This window comes from Halictus rubicundus, chromosome 3 (genome assembly GCF_050948215.1).
Source record: "Halictus rubicundus isolate RS-2024b chromosome 3, iyHalRubi1_principal, whole genome shotgun sequence".
NCBI classification, from domain to species: Eukaryota; Metazoa; Arthropoda; class Insecta; order Hymenoptera; family Halictidae; genus Halictus; species Halictus rubicundus.
Window position 1 is genome coordinate 3,407,678 of NC_135151.1, and position 14,958 is coordinate 3,422,635.

The 14,958-nt window shown below is 45.6% G+C and overlaps 1 protein-coding gene across 7 annotated transcripts in view; it reads right to left on the reverse strand.

Moving 5' to 3' along the window:
- Prosap (SH3 and multiple ankyrin repeat domains prosap) overlaps nt 1–14,958 on the reverse strand; it is a 353,559-nt gene that overhangs the window by 112,442 nt on the left and 226,159 nt on the right. The window contains exon 1 of one of the 7 annotated variants that reach the window (XM_076784860.1): nt 4,559–4,690. The exons of the other annotated variants lie outside the window; for them this stretch is intronic. The gene's annotated coding sequence lies outside the window, so the exon portion shown is untranslated. Of the gene's footprint in view, nt 1–4,558; nt 4,691–14,958 lie in introns of those variants that run through there. 7 annotated transcript variants of the gene reach the window in all.

The window sequence follows — 14,958 nt, forward strand, 5'->3', positions numbered from 1 at the left end:
GGGTTGATATGTTTGATAGGTTGAAAAGTATATAACATTATTTTTAAATTCCTCTAATGTTTTTACAGTGTTAGATTTCTCATTCTTGTCATAAACGTGTCAAATCCGCTGTCTAATAATACTGTTTCGTCGATTCCATAATGCCACAGTGCAACGGATTACTGTCCAACGCTAATTCAACACTAAACCTACCACCGCCGGTCAAAATGACCAGACTTCCAGAATTCCAGACTTTTTCTTTTACAATTACCGAAATTCTAAAAGATGATCTCGTGGGAAATGATTAAACGAATATATTTAGTAGAGCACGTATTGTAACACGAACCGCACAAAATCGAAATAAATTCAATCTCGTCATATTTATAAGACAACATGTATCAGTTACTATTAAGGCTCGGTTTAGCGTTAAGAATTTTTTCTGGGCCGATCGTGACAGCTGCACGACAGCTGTTCTCGCATAGAATCATTCTGTAGATGTATAATTATACATATATATATATATTTTCATAACACTGCAAATATTTCTGTTTGAAAAACGTTCAAAGAGAGCGGGACGACTCGAACCGGTCGTGCGTTGCACGAACATCGAACAATGAAATTCTTTTGGAAAGGCACGGTGTACCAGATCGTCAGGCGGAATCGTGGGCACGATCCCCCTGGATCGAGCGATTACCGGCTCGTTCCCGCGGTGATCGTCGTCGATCATCGCCGGTTATCAAACTGATTCCGTTGATGAGAACGCGGCGGTGTTCGGACGAGCGGATCGCTTCCGGCGCGGCGGGGAAAAACTCGTCGAGGGAGAGAACAAGAGAGAAAAGGAGAGTGAGAGAGAGAGAGAAAGTTAGAAGGGTGCAAGGTACACAGAGGAGAGAAGCAGCCGGGCCACACAAAGAGGAAGTTCCCCCGGCGAGGACCGGGAGTCTGGTCACGGGCGACGCGTGTTACACACACACACACACACACACATATATATATACACGTGTAACGATCACCGGTGTCGAGGAAGCAAAAAGGAAGCTCTTCCCGGTCGTCGTCGTCGACGTCGCCGTCAACGACGCGAGGGTGGCGAAAGAATAACACAAGCCCATCCTCTGGCCCGTGTTTCACATCGGGACGCCGATAACTCCCCTTTAAGGGCACACAGCCGCCCTTCGAGAATTTGCTGTTTCGGAAACGTTGCTGCCACGAACGATGCACTCCTACTCCGAGGGACGAGCTGTGACGTCTTCCCCGTGACAAAACGCGCCTCGCGGATCCTCGATAAAGGAACGCTTTGCTGGTTCAGTCGAAAATCGAGGCGCCATAAAGCCGTCGCCTTTTTCTCTCGCGACGACGTTCATCCATTCTTCTCGTTTTGCTTTGAATTTTAGATAGCTGGAGGAACGCTTTGAACTTTTCTCGCCTCGTTCAGGTCGATTTTTAAGTTCCACGCTGGGCACACTAGTGCAGCTAGTGCAATAACAAACCTGAACCTGTTAGGGATGAGTTGCTTCGAGATATAGTCAATTGTTCTCACCTCTGGATGAAACTTTCATTGCAATTTTTAACAGTATTGAAATTGTTTTCTTTGAGTGACCGAGTTCAGAACGTCTTCGAAGAAAGAACCTCGGTCTGATAATTATTTAATTACAGAAAAAATTATGGGAATTAATACTAAAAGAAGTTCAATACTAGTGGAGCTAATAATTGCATGCGGTAATAGCGGTAATAGTATTGAAACTGTCACGGATCATTTCTTCGAGTGACCCAGTTCAGAACGCCTTCGAAGAAAGAACCTCGGTCTGATAATGATCTAATTGCAGAAAAAATTACGGGAATTGCTTCAAGATATAGGGTTTATCGTTGATTACGCTATCGATATTTAAATTGATGTAATTGCACTATCCGTGGCCCAGGAATATTAAAAAATTCATCGGCGAGACAAGATAGAACTTTTCAATTCCAGTTAGAAATCGTTCTGATTTTATGGGATTTTTTCGAAGAATGTGATTCAATGACGAGTAGGTTGGGCGCCGAGAAACCTCGGAAGCGATCGTGGACGGGACGAGAGCCTGTGTCTAGGTTAGGTGGATCGAATGTGGCGAAAGCGGTCGAGGGGGTTCTCGCTTTTATCAATCGTCTCTCGAGTCGAACGCCATTGGCAGACCGCAAAATGACTTATATCGGGGATACGTGACGAGGGGCGCGAAGAATACCGGTAAATAATCGAATCGGCCCGTTCGAGAGCAAGAGAGAGAGAGAGTCGAAAGGTTAAAGGGGAGGCTAGGTCGGACGTCGAAGGTCGGGCTGAAGTCGAGTGCCGAGAGGATGAAACGCTGTCCGATCCATCCGCCAAATTTATAAATAGCTTTTCCCGTCTCGATATTTCGAGTGACGGTCAATCTCTAGATAGACCTAGCATCGCGAGGAGGCTAAAAGGCTTTCTTTGCCCCGGAGACCGCTCTGGAGTGCTCCCTGAGGTGATTCTTTGAAATCTGTACAATGCCGTGAGAAACGTACGACGAACCGGAGGACATCTTTCTACGTCAAAGGGGTTAATTGATTTATATAAACAAGGTTTCGCTGCGAAAAGAGATACGAGCAATGCTGCAGGTCTCAAAATCGAAAAGTGAAGCGTCCGCACGGCCGGCACCTTAGCGGCTCTCGATTTGGCAGGGGCCAGGCGCTGGCCCTAGAGAGCAAGCTCCGCCCACGCTGGCCTAACGCAATAGCGGACGGATAATCGGCGGACAGGGCTCTCGGTATTAAACCAAGAGATATGGTGCTCGTTACTCGGCACAGGGACCCGTCGCGGGGCCATTAATCCACGCGAAACGCCATGCGCCGGACAGTGGCAGATCTCACGATGGTATTCGTGCCAGATCGTGTTCCACATTCCGCGAAAGAAACTGGCGAACGCGCTCGCGCGATCGCTCGCCGCCCCAACCTTGGCGGTTCCATTACGATTCAGCACCGGCGACTATTTCGCCAAGAATATTACCGCGTTTCGCGGTGAACGCGCGTTCGCCAGGTGCGACGCCTGTTTCGCCAGGAAATCTCAGAGTCTCACGCTCGTAGACCTCGCGACCCCGCACGTGCAACGTCGCGAAATCCGCTGCAGACAGTCCGGTCCGCGATCGGATTCCTTCTTTCCTCGATTCCCTTGGAACCCGTTGATTGGCGGACATTGGAACACGAACGCGTTTCGAGGCCTTCAGCGATCCAGACTTTTCGACATTTCCCATAGCTACGTTCAAATTCAACGCCACCGGTCCGGATCATCCGGACATCATTGTACAGGGTGTATAGAAATTATATGTCACGACCACCATAGCGTGATTCTAGACCTCTGGATCGGTGGAAATCTGTTTAAAAAATGCACCGCAAAATTCACCTCGACCTTGGAAATCAAGGTCAAAGTGTCGAAAAATTTTCTTTCAATTGCGTCGTATAGTACTTATCACTCAAATTTTTCGATACTTTGACCTTCATTTTCGAGGTACAAATGAACACAGATCTCCACCGATCCGGAGGTGTGGAATCACGCTATGACGATCGTGACGTATAATTTTTATACACCCTGTACAGTCTTTGCTCGATATATGTCGCAAACACCTGGCTGATAAAAGTCGCAGAACTATGAGGCCTCGGACATCGAGGAGTGTAAACATAATACGGGTCGGGTGCGACCTTCAGCGTGGATCAAGGAGTAGTAGCTCCTGCACGATATATGTCGCTGACTAGACCAGTGTTTTGGACGTATACCGAATAAACACTGTATTTCGAACCAGCAGCCACAGGATTAAGCATGACGAAAATGAGCTCGCTAAATTGGCCAGTCTGACAACGTTCGTACAGACAGAGTCCCGGCAGAGGAAGAGATGTCATGAAGCATTCTGTGCATGATCGCCGCTCTTAGATCTGCTATCATAGCTCGAACATAAACGCGCCGGCGAAAGACGCAGTCGTGTCGAAGGGACGGAGCACCGAAGCAAACACACGCGTAGAAAGAACCAAAACTTTCTTTCTCTCTTTCGGAGAAACGTGAAACGCAAAGCAGGCTCCAATTACCGTAACCGCGAAGAAAATCGTACGGCAAGGGGTTAAGGGGTTACCGTCGATGGCTGGGTCGACGGGGGTGACCCGTGTTCCCGAACAAAGGCAGAGCGAGAGGTTAAACAGCGAGCAAGGGGTCAAAGTTGGCTTTATGCGGGGTGTCGGGTGCATCCACCCCTCTGCTCGGTTCAAAACAAGCCACGAGGTCGCGCGCAAATAAAAGGAAGCAGAGCGAGAAAGTCAAAGCGAGAGACTGTGAGTGTGTGTACCAGAGGAAGAGAGTTAAAGAGAGAGAGAGAGAGAGAGAGAGAGAGAGAGAGAGAGAGAGAGAGAGAGAGAGAGAGAGTGAGAGAGAGAGTTGGTAAGCTAGAGAAAATATAAAGAGAGATGAGGAAAGGGAGCTTGAAGAAGGAGGAGGATGAGAAAGAGGAGGAGGAGAAGGAGGAGGGCGAGCCGGTGCTCGATCGCGCAGCGTTGGAAAAGCACGTGCCGCTGGTTGCGGCCGTTGGTTGCCGACACTTACCCCACGTTCAACGACCCCTGGGCTGCTGCGAGCGGGAGCAAGAGAGCACGAGGAGCGGGATCGGGCTGGATCGGGCTGGAGCGGGCAACGTCGAGGAATCGTAGCCCCTCGGGCGGGCAGCGGGTCTCTCCCTTATCGCAGCATGGGAGCAGGAGGAAGAGAGTAGCAGCAGGCCGTTCGAAGGAGCGCGCCGGGAGCAGCCGCGGAGGAGCACGACGACGAGGAGGAAGAACGGTGGTGGTGGTGGTGGTGGTGGCGGCTGTCGCGCACCCCCATATCTTCGCCTTTCGTGCGTTTCCCCCTCTGAGGCTTGGTGGTCGAACGCGATAGAAGAGGAGATGAGAGAGGAGCAAAAAGGCTGTGTCCTAGTAGTAGCAAGACGCACTAGACAACGCAAGATGGCGACCGTTCGGCGGTCCTCTGCTCCCGGCGGTGTCCCGCGGCGGGCGGCAGGGGGATGAGGAACAGAAGGAGCAATAAGAGAATGTGCCGGAGGTGGAGGAGGTGGTGCTGTCGGTCCCGATGACGGTGCTGGCGACGCTGGTGCGGCTGTTGTTGCTGGTACGGTTGCGGATCGTGATGACGATGATGATGGTCGAGGAACGGGATCGAAGAACGCGGCGCGACGGGCCGATGATGGTGACGGTCTTTGCGCGGCTGTCTCGCGGCGAACAGGCGAGGCGATTCGCTGTGCGCGAAAAGCGCATCGGCAACGCGAAAGGGAGGACCGGCGGCTCCGAAGCGAGACCCAGCCAGCGTGGAGTGCATCGCGCGACTGTCACGGTGCGGGCGGGGACCGCGGGGGTGGCCGGCTGTGTATTCCGGCGAGCCAGGTGGCGCCAGCACCGCCAGCCGCCGCCGCCGCCGGTTAGGTCTCCGACAGGCTTCGAGGCTTTCAGGATGTGCCACCGCCAACGCCACTAACGCCGCCAACGCCGCCAACGCCACCAACGCCGCCAATGCCGCCTCCTCTACGCTCTGCTCCAGGGGTAGTCGCCGGAGAGCCTGGTGGTGGATGTTCGTCGCTTGGCAACGACGAGAGATCGACCGAGTGTGCCAACCGCCCTTTGCTCCTCTCTCTACCGTCCTCCACCCTCGCAACCCTCTCCCCCTCCCTCTGTGTTTCTCTTTCTCTTTCTCTTTCGCTTTCTACCGTCCCTCTTTCCTCCTGCCCGCCCCGGAGGAGGGTGGGTCACCACCCTCGCGCTCCCTCGCGTGTTTCCTAGCGATGGGAATGATGCCCTCGCGACCGGCATCCACGATCCCAATGAATGTATTCGGTTCCATGGGGATTTGCGGACCCCTAGCTAGCCTATCAACTAGTTCCAGCTAGATCGAACTGGATGGACCCGTTACCGAGACCACTTCTTGGGGACACCGTGCTGATTGACCCTGTTGACGTTCGAACTTTGAGATTTTGAGACACGTAGACATTTTGAGGGTGCTGGACCAGGGAATAGATTTTCAATCTTAAATCCGGAGACTGTCCACTTTGTTGAGATCAGTTTTAGGGACGAGGTACTGCCCTATAGAGCGATCGAAGTGGATGGAGCCGTTACAGAGACCACTTTTTGGGGACACCGTGCTGATTCGGTGATGGTTGACCCTGTTCAGGTCCTAACTTGGAGATCTTGTGACACTTGGACATTTTAAGGGTGCTGGACCAGGGAATAGATTTTCAATCTTAAATCCGGAGACTGTCCACTTCGTTGAGATCAGTTTTAGAGGCGAGGTAATGCCCTATAGAGCGATCGAGGTGAATGGACCCGTTGCGATCGAGACGACTTTGAGGGACTGCATGCTGATGCAGGCCTGGTCAGGTTTGTGCGGGATCAATAGTTGATTTCTTGCGACATCTGGACATTTTCAGGCTGCTGGACCAGGGAATAGGTTTTCAATCTTAAATCCGGAGACTGTCCACTTCGTTGAGATCAGTTTTAGGTAGTACCCTATGGGGCGATCTATCCACATAAACCGAGCCTAGGCTTTGCATCCCCTGAGAATCTAGCTCTGGAAGCTGAAAGTGATTTTCTACTCGGTAACCCTAGTGTTGGGAACCCAGCAAGTCAAGGATACGCCGATTTCAGTAAATAAGGTGGTCCGAAGGTGAATGCATGCGCAAATTTCGCGCACAGTTCAAGAAACCAGAAAATTGAATAACAAATTCAAAAGAATCGAAGTACCGGGATAATTTCGATTTCATCCGGTTCTCCAGCTCTCGCGAGCGAAGGTTTTCAATATCCGGGGAATAACTTTCGGGTAACGAGACGAGCAATGAAGGAGTTACAAAGGCCCCGGGGATTAAACGACAACCGGCGCGATGCAGCGGGATGCAGCCGGGATGCGTTCGCGAGTCGAGAACCCTCCGGGGTGTCGAATTAATACACTGCTCGCGAGAACGTCCCGCGGAGATCGCCGGATCCACTTCCAGAGGCTCGAACATCGCGAGAGACGCAACCGGTAGACGTTAACCCCTTCTGCGCCGCATACTTTTCGCTTCTGATACTCTCTGTTCGGCACTGAACACTTTTACGCAGTGCACGATTCAGTAAAATTGCGCTGGAACTTATTGCACTTGTTACCGAAGCACTCCTTGTCTCCGAGAATCGACGAGGTAAATTTAACACGTTCACTGTCCTGTGATCGGAATCACTATTGAATAGCGTTCAATCGGAAAGTAAAACTGCGGACCTTTATGCAAAATATAAATTTTCTTCATTAATTGCCCCGCGCAAGGACCAAATAAAAATGTGAAAGACATTTTTAACACTAAACGTACCACCACCGGTCAAAATGACCAGTTCCAGATTTTTTATTTGAAATTATATAGATGCTTTCGTGGGAAATGATCGTATAAATATATTTAGCAGAACATCTGTTATAATACGAACCGCACAAAATCCAAATAAATTCAATTATCGTCATATTTATAAGACAACATGTATCACTCACTTTTAAGGCTCGGTAGGGTTAGTGTTAATAGTTTGGCGAGTTGAAAACAATATTCTTAAATTCTTCTAATCTGTTTTAATTTTCGTGTTCCCATTTATACATAGAAACGTATTGAGAATTGGTGCGACAGAGAAACGATGACAAAGAATAATCAAGAATAGGAAAACTGAACGTTCAAACGTATCAATGATTTGGACGGCAAACGTGTTGAACACGGGCTCACACTTTTCTCGGCGAGTTTCTCTCCTCTGTTCAAATATTTGTGCCTGCCGATTCGACAGCAGATGCAACGAGAGCGATACCGCTCGTCGGTCCACCGCGCTGGTAATAAATATCAATTTCAACTAGATTCTAGTCGGCCATCGGTAATCGATTCGCTACCGTCGTGGTTGCTGCCGTTTTCCACGTTCGGAACTGGCGCACTTTGCCCGACGACGCTTTGTTTCGGTACCTTCGTCGAAAAACGATTAGCGGAGCTGCAGCGTCTGGGAGAATCATGCTCGCTGACAGACCAGATGGGAGATTTATGAGTGAACATCCCACCGGTCGGTTAATGAATGATGATACCCGATTCGGGAGACCGGTCACCAGTGTTCCCTACTTTTTTCTCCTCGCGTAACACGGGTACCGAGCATCATCTTTGCGTCGATCTTTCTGCAATTTATGGCTCGCGAACACATCGAGTAATTAATGAAACGGTGATAGACGTTAGCGAAACATCGTACCTTTTACATTACAAACTCATCGAATACAAGTATTCAGAAATGTTAACCCTGAGCTGCGCGTCTCTGTGGCGCCCTTGAAAATTGCTGTTCGATAAGTTATTAAACATTCAAGTATCGCGCGAGGTATTAATCAGTTCATGTGCATAAAATGAAAAGAAATTTTGTAAAATGAAAATATTTTTCCGGCGTCTCGGAGGCGCCCCTGAAAATTGCTGTTCGATAAGTTATTAAACATGCAAGTATCGTGCGAGGTATTAATCACTTCATATGCATAAAATGAAAAGAAATTTTGTAAAATGAAAATATTTTTCCGGCGTCTCGGAGGCGCCCCTGAAAATTGCTGTTCGATAAGTTATTAAACATGCAAGTATCGTGCGAGGTATTAATCACTTCATATGCATAAAATGAAAAGAAATTTTGTAAAATGAAAATATTTTTCCGGCGTCTCGGAGGCGCCCCTGAAAATTGCTGTTCAATAAGTTATTAAACATTCAAGTATCGTGCGAGGTATTAATCAGTTCATGTGCATAAAATGAAAAGAAATTTTGTAAAATGAAAATATTTTTCCGGCGTCTCGGAGACGCCCCTGAAAATTGCTGTTCGATAAATTATTAAACATGCAAGTATCGTGCGAGGTATTAATCACTTCATATGCATAAAATGAAAAGAAATTTTGTAAAATGAAAATATTTTTCCGGCGTCTCGGAGACGCCCCTGAAAATTGCTGTTCGATAAATTATTAAACATGCAAGTATCGTGCGAGGTATTAATCAATATGGATAAAATGAAAAAAAAATTTTTGTAAAACGAAAATATTTTTGGAAGTCGTAAGCGAAAGGGTTAACCCATTACCTCCTCGTGATTCATTAATACATCGCCACTGAAAGAATTTTAGAGACAGACGAGGAAAATATGTGTCGTCTCGTTCATACAATGAAAAAGCTTGCAGTTAACACTAAACCTACCACCGCCGGTGAAAATGACCGTTCCAGACTTTTTATTTTACAAATACTGAAATTAAATAAATGTGCTTTCGTGGGAAATGATTAAATAAATATATTTACGAGAGAACGTATTATAATATGAACCGCACAAAATCCAAATAAATTCAATCTCGTCATTTTTATAAGACAACATGTATTAGTTGCTTTTAAGGCTCGGTAGGTTTAGTGTTAATCGCAGAATAGAGAAACAAAACGAATGGCAACTTGACTGAAGGCACACACGTTCCGAAGAGTTCGGGCGTCCGCAAACTGGCCGGAACTTTTCCTTCTACCGAAGTGTCAATCGTCGTCTACTTGTCGCGTTAGCGTCTGTCGACAGTGAAAGTGAAAACGCGCACGCCCGCAGGCCCTTTTCCGAATCTCAGCTCTCCGAGTTCTTCGAAAATATGGTAGGGCCGTGGGTGACGGGTTTCGATCGCGCCCCGCCCAGCCTCCGCATTAATTAAAAGCCGGCTGACCTAATTAGCTCGTTCGCGGAGTGGCCGCCCGCGGTTAGGGAGCACAATGGAACACCCTTCACGCCGATCGACCCTTCCACCCTGAGGAATAATCCGAGTGGAAACGTCGGTGTCCTCATGTTCGCGCCCTCCGCGTATGCTCTTTAGCGTGTCGTTCATTATGTGTGCGAAGCAAACATTTTCCGTATCGATTACATACATGAAATGATGGCCAATTCAGATGTATTTCTTCTCCCAACACTTCTAACCGTTTACACTCGAAGCTATTTTGCCTCGAGAATTCAAACATTTCCTCGAATCTAGAATTCTTTTGTTAAGACTAGGATGCGGATCTTTATGCAAAATAAACATTGATCGATTACAAGAAATATAAATCAAGTTGAATGTTATTTATTCATTTGCTGATTATCATATACGAGAAAGAGTATATTGACATTTGAAATTTTTAAAATTTTCCTACAATTTCAAATTTTTATCTACTCAATTTTACTATAAATGCATAAAAATCCGCAGTCTAGTTACGATCTTTTTCACTTTATCCATACAATATCGAGTGTACTTACTCGTGCCACATTTAAACATTTAGCAATTTTTTGAACGCAAAAACATTTAGCAACGTAGAAATAGTGTTGAATTATAGTATAGTAGTTTTTAGTGACGCCTCGAAGGAGTTAACAAGTCGAAAATAATACAGTGATTTCTCTATATATGTCGCCAAGGCCTGGATGATAAACGTCTCGGAATTATCCCCACTAGCGCGGGGACGGCGAGGAGTGTAAACATAACACGGCTCGACATATATCGAGAATTCGCTGTAGAATCCTTAATTCATTTATCCCGAAGATATCGTTTTGTGTTTTGTTCAGTTGATCTTGTTAACATCATTTAGGTCCTTCTCTTGGTCAATAACCTAACACGTAAAATTAATGAGGAAGATTATTCGCGTCGTTTACACCCAATAAAACGATGCACAGAGCATACGTACTGTTTACTCGAAACGTGTGAAATTGACACTCGATGGGCGGGCGGAAGAATCAACGTATGATTAATTTTACGCAAGTACCAGATCCTCGGGACATTTCCCACGTGTGCATCGGCATCTCGGTAGCGTTTAAATATTTGCACAGCCATGTTTGTTGACCGAGTCTTCCGGCCTCCGCTAACGCAGCAATTTTCTCGCGAGCGGATTCGCACACAAGAACGAATATATCTTGTCTCGCGGTTCTTCGCGATTCATCCGGGGGGATGTTAAACGACGCCCCCGAGGATGTTTACCGAAATAGCAGATTTTCAGAGGAACGTCGCGTCGGGTCGCCGTCGGCCTTCTCCCTGTTGTGTCGATACTTGGTCGACCTTCGTGGCATCGATTCGAGCCTCTCTCGATTGTGATCGCGAAAGGCGATTTCATCTTTTCCCGGGAATCGATGAGATCGCCTTCTATGGCCGAGAGATCGATCAGGATCGCGCGTTACCTTAAAAGTTATTACGCCGCGGATCGCCGCCACGTCGCGGAGACTAATGAGCCCGCTGTACTCGAGGACGAAAAAAAAAAAGGACAGCCAACGCTGGCAACGTCCGACGATTGCCAGAGGTACGACCGTCGATCACTCGGGGATCGTGGATCGATCTGTTGCGCACCGCTACCCGCGCCATTTTTGTTTCGATCGAGTTGACCCCTGCGTATCAAGAGCGAACGTGAATTATATGAAATTTTCTGAAACGGACTTTTCCGTCCAATCAGTGCCAATGTATAAGTTACTGGGCCAAAGCTTTTAGTGCTCAACAATGGCGCTAGATGATTCACTGATGACACACTGATTCTTTCGTTGCTACATGGAGCAACGAATTGTTTTTACGTCTTGCAAATTCCTTAAAATGTAACATACGCCCTTGTGCTAGACACCCATACAGTTATTAGAATAACGTACACACAGTTCAGGAGATACAGTGAATTCTCGTTACGAGTCAGTTGCGCCGAGCGTCGCATTTGAAATACACAGGGCACGCTGGAAACTTAAGAGTCACATCCGTATATAAGTCATGAGCCTATGACTACTAACGGATAGTTACAAGAAGACTGAGAAAATGTCTTTCTCCGATACAATGTTGAACGTAGCGACGGCTCTCGAGCTTCGGCCCCTCACCGTGGTGTTATGGGGAGTTCCACTGACTCCAAATCGTAAGGTTGGCACTGACTCGTAACGAAAATTCACTGTAATTGCGTGGCTAAAATAAAATTAGACGGCCCGTGGATGGCATGCATTCGTGACAGAAATAGGCGAGCGTTGTTCGAAACAGGAGAGCAACAAATTGACTATTATCCACGTTTAATGTATTAACAGCAACTTTTTTAAAGGACCGGTCATTTTGATCACGCACGGTAGGAATAGGTATACAAGCATTGTCGGTAGGTTTAGCATTCACGAACACAATTTTTATTTAGCGTAAAGAAACGCTTAGTCGCGTTAAAAGAAAAAGAAGGTGTCAAACCAATGTTTCTATAAACAGCAGAACAACGTTTCGGAAAAAAATGCGTTCCATTGACAGGAGGTACGTTCGATGGTTGAGAAGCGTATGTTCCGGATAAATATACAGTGGCTCACGAAAGTATTCGAACGCTTACGTTTACAAATTTTAATGAATAAAATAAGATGTACTAAACTAATCTGTATAGAACAATTTGGTATCTGTAGTAAGGGGGAAATCTCAAGATTATGTCAGTAAAATTTGAAAAGGATTCAACAGCGTAGGCAGAAGTTATGATATATTTATTAGAAACACGCGTAATAAGTGACTCACAAAAGTATTCGAACGCTGTAACGCTGTTGATATGTTTTCATCTTTCTTAGAAAGGGATGTACACATTACTACTACATGAAAACATTGGTACGTTCAGTTGATGTTAAGGCATCGTTTCCGTAACAGCAACGTAGAACTGTGCACAGTAGTAGTTAAAATGAAGACTAAAAAGTCAGAAACACAAAAGTGTGAAAGAGAAATGATACTTCGATTGCATAAGGATGGAAAATCATATAACGAGATTGCAGAAATTATAAACAGAAGTAAGTCTACAATACATTATATTATTAAAAAATCAAAATATGAAGGAACAATTGCCAACAACGCTCGATCATGTCGACGAAAGAAATTAACTGAAAGAGAACAGAAAATTATCATTCGCGAAATAAAAAAGATCCTACTATATCCGCTCCTAAACTCACAAATATGGTAGCTGATATGTTTCATAAAGAAGTTCATCCCGAATTATGTCGACGAATCTTACGAAATAATGATTTTCATGGCAGAGTACCACGAAAGAAGCCGTATATTAATGCGGTGAATCGAAAAAAAAGACTGGCTTTTGCAAAAGCATATCTCAATAAAGATAATTTTTTCTGGGATAAAGTCATCTTTTCGGATGAGTCTAAATGTAACATCTTCGCCTCAGATGGTCGAAATTATGTTTGGAGAAAACCAAATACGGAATTGCAAATTAAAAATTTACACCAAACAGTGAAACACGGAGGTGGATCGGTTATGGTGTGGGGGTGCATGGCAGCAAGTGGCACCGGAAATTTGGTATTCATTGATGGAATACTCGATAAATATAAGTATTTAAATATTTTAAGGAACAACCTTAAAGAAAGTGCCCGTAAATTAGGATTATTGGAAGACTTCTACTTCCATCAAGATAACGATCCCAAGCATACTGCAGGAATTGTGAAAGAATGGATCATATATAACACACCACATATGTTAACTACTCCACCGCAAAGTCCAGACATAAATCCAATTGAAAATTTATGGGCTGAAATCGAAAAAAGATTAAATACATATCAAATTACTTCAAAGGAGGTATTGAAACAAAAAATCATAGAAGTATGGAATTCCATTGAGTGTACTTTTACAAAATCATTGGTTTATAGTATGGAACGTCGTTTGAGACACATCGTTACTGCTAAAGGTGGTCCAACAAAATATTAACATTAAATAATGTAATAATATATGTAGCGTTCGAATACTTTTGTGAGTCACTTATTATACGTGCTTCTAATAAATATATCATAACTTCTGCCTACGTTGTTGAATCCTTTTCAAATTTTACTGACATAATCTTGAGGCTTCCCCCTTATTGTAGATACCAAATTGTTCTATACAGATTAGTTTAGTACATCTTATTTTATTCATTAAAATTTCTAAACGTAAGCGTTCGAATACTTTCGTGAGCCACTGTATATAATAAGAAAAATTGCATCGATACGGACCCGGACGGGCCCCGGAGCTGAAGTTCCGCGAAGTCGACAACTCTTAACCTCAGGCGAGAGTCCAAGAGGCGTTTCGAGCGTCGTAACTCGGGGAGGAGGGGAATATTCAGCGTTTACCCGGTCCCGCTGGATAAAACGCATAAATATGCAAATAACGGCTCGCGTCCCATTTACCGGGGCCTCCGCCTCCGCCTCGGATGTCGAAAGAGTGGATTTCATTTAGCCCTTCGTCCCTAGCCCCGGTGAATAATCGCATCCCTATGGCGGCGTCCATGGCACATCGCCCCGTCACTTTCTTCCTTCCCATCCATCAAACTTTCTCGACCACTATTATAAATTCATTGGCCCGTTGCGAATATATGTGCGCTCCTCTCCGCTTCGTTTCGTCGGCGAGTTCCACGATTCGCGTCGTTGTAATCTGCTTTTCGAAAGAAGAGACGCGAGCCGCGTCCTCGATATACCGATCCTATTAGCTGTTCGTTACACTCTGGTCACTGTCCTGACACTAGACTATATTATAGGATTTCTCGGCTTAATTATTTTCATCATCAGTCTTGCAAGAATCTCAAACCTTTGCACTCGAAGCTGTTTTAACCCCGAAATCAATACATTTAAAGCTAAATTGAATACGTGTCGATATATGTGTATGTCAACAACGTCGTGTACCATCCAGGAGATATATCCGAGCCGTGTTATGTTTACACTCCTCGACGTCACGCCGTAGTGGAGATAATTCCGCGACGTTTATCATCCAGGCTTTGACGACATATACAGAGGAATCGCTGTAGATCAAAAATTAAATTGTAGGAAAATTAAAGAGATTTTGTTCGTCTATTAAAATGATTACGGAAAGAAATAACGTTCTATTTGGTTTCTATTTCTTGACAATTTTCATTTTTATTTGACTGACATCGGTTAAACTTTTCGCTATTCCTTAGATACAAGCATAGTGATGCAAAAATTGTTTTCGATAACATTATGGCAAGTTTTAGTGGC